General features: G+C 41.8%; 2 non-coding genes across 2 annotated transcripts; both read right to left on the bottom strand.

The window, feature by feature from the left end:
* Window positions 1-104: 104 nt before the first annotated feature.
* On the bottom strand, window positions 105-223 carry LOC128646277 (5S ribosomal RNA). The gene has a single exon (XR_008400240.1). It is a non-coding gene; the product is annotated as a 5S ribosomal RNA (ribosomal RNA).
* Window positions 224-574: 351 nt separating this feature from the next.
* LOC128646283 (5S ribosomal RNA) lies at window positions 575-693 on the bottom strand. Its single transcript, XR_008400245.1, has one exon. It is a non-coding gene; the product is annotated as a 5S ribosomal RNA (ribosomal RNA).
* Window positions 694-2,228: the final 1,535 nt, after the last annotated feature.

Genomic DNA, 2,228 nt, shown 5'->3' on the forward strand with positions numbered 1-2,228 from the left:
CGTGGACATCTGATTTTTAGTAATTGCAAGATACAGTTGTTTCAAAGAATATTGCTACTATCAGTAAATATGAAGCATGCTTCACTGCTTTAAAAATAAAAAAAAGCCTACCGCACCTGGTGTTCCCAGGCAGTCTCCCATCCAGGTACTGACCAGGCCTGGCCCTGCTTAACTTCCGAGATCAGACGGGATCGGGTGCATTCAAGGCAGTGTGGCGGTAGACACATAGCGCATCTTCCCAATGCGTTTTGTTCTTGCTCATGCTGTCATTCACAGTCTGTAAAAAATTGAAGAGTTAAAACGGGGTTAAAAATTAGATGGCAAATATATAAATAAATTAATAAATAGTGCCAGTACAGGCCCAGAATCACTTGCTGACCCATGACAAAAAGTATACACAGATAAAGAGTTTCCTGCCCCTCTTTCTGCCTGCCTGTCTGTCTTTACAAAACATAATTATCTTTAATACAATGGACATCTGATTTTTAGTAATTGCAAGATACAGTTGTTTCAAAGAATATTGCTACTATCAGTAAATATGAAGCATGCTTCACTGCTTTAAAAATAAAAAAAAAGCCTACCGCATCTGGTGTTCCCAGGCGGTCTCCCATCCAGGTACTGACCAGGCCTGGCCCTGCTTAACTTCCGAGATCAGACGGGATCGGGTGCATTCAAGGCAGTGTGGCGGTAGACACATAGCGCATCTTCCCAATGCGTTTTGTTCTTGCTCATGCTGTCATTCACAGTCTGTAAAAAATTGAAGAGTTAAAACGGGATTAAAAATTAGATGGCAAATATATAAATAAATTAATAAATAGTGCCAGTACAGGCCCAGAATCACTTGCTGACCCATGACAAAAAGTATACACAGATAAAGAGTTTCCTGCCCCTCTTTCTGCCTGCCTGTCTGTCTTTACAAAAGATAATTATATTTAATACAATGGACATCTGATTTTTAGTAATTGCAAGATACAGTTGTTTCAAAGAATATTGCTACTATCAGTAAATATGAAGCATGCTTTACTGCTTTAAAAATGGAAAAAAAAAAGTACCGGACATGATGTTCCAAGCCCAGATAGCAAGGATAACTTGCCACAAACTTGTAGCTAACTTTTGCTGTAAGTCGGTATAGCTTGCTGCAAATTTTCACTGGCAAGTGTGTTTACTTGCATCATAATTACAGCAAAAATTCTAGTTGACACTTTTTCAACTTGCAGCAAGTTTGCCTGGCAAGTCTCTAGCAAGAGAATTTCTGGCAAGTCAACTGCAAGAGCTCTGCAAGTCTCTTGTCAATTTCTGGCAAGTCAACTTCAAGAGCTCTGCAAGTTTGTTGTCAATTTCTGGCAAGTCAACTGCAAGAGCTCTGCAAGTGTCTAGTCAATTTCTGGCAAGTTAACAGCAAGAGCTCTGCAAGATAATTGCAAATTTCTGACAAGTCAATAGCAAGAGCTCTGCAAGTCTGCTGCAAATTTCTGACAAGTCAACAGCAATAGCCCTTCATATCTGCAGCAAATTTCTGACAATTTAACAGCAAGAGCCCTTCAAATCTACTGCAAAAGCTCTGCAAGTCTGTTACAAATCTCTAGCAAGTCAACAGCAAGAATACTGCAAATCTTTAGCATATCTCTGGCACATATATCACAATTAAGAGCAGTGTCTGCCACAAGAGCACTACAAATTTATTATTATTTACAAATTAATAATAAAATGTTTTGATAAATAGTTAAAATGGAGGCCTTACAAGCCTGGGAGCAACACGTTCACTGTATAATGGAGGAGCTCTTTCAGAACATGTCTGACGATATTCTATCGCTTCTCACTTTTCTAACACAGCAGGAGCCTGGGAGCATGGACCCTATACTGAGCGATCTCAACAACACTAATACGGAGAGACCAGTTGAGTGCGGGCAGGAGCCAGAGGCTGAGCCAGTTCCTCTATCTATTGGGGGCAACTGTAATGTTCAACCGCCGGAGTCATGTAAACTCCCAGATCCCACAACCTCTTCACTTACCCGGCCCAGAGGAATGCGGCCGGCCCATGGGGCAAGGAGCTACATATTGAGACTGGGGATCCGATAACTTGTACTGATCCGCAGGCGGCTTCTAGCTCTCACCAGTACAGGGGGAAGTCAGCAACGCTGATGTCGGCACCTAGTGTCTTCTGTCCTGCAGAAAGAGCCTTAGTTTTTCTATCTGGAGCCTGGATGCTTCACTCCAGGGCAGATGAC

The sequence above is a fragment of the Bombina bombina genome, chromosome 1 (genome assembly GCF_027579735.1).
Source record: "Bombina bombina isolate aBomBom1 chromosome 1, aBomBom1.pri, whole genome shotgun sequence".
Taxonomy (NCBI): Eukaryota; Metazoa; Chordata; class Amphibia; order Anura; family Bombinatoridae; genus Bombina; species Bombina bombina.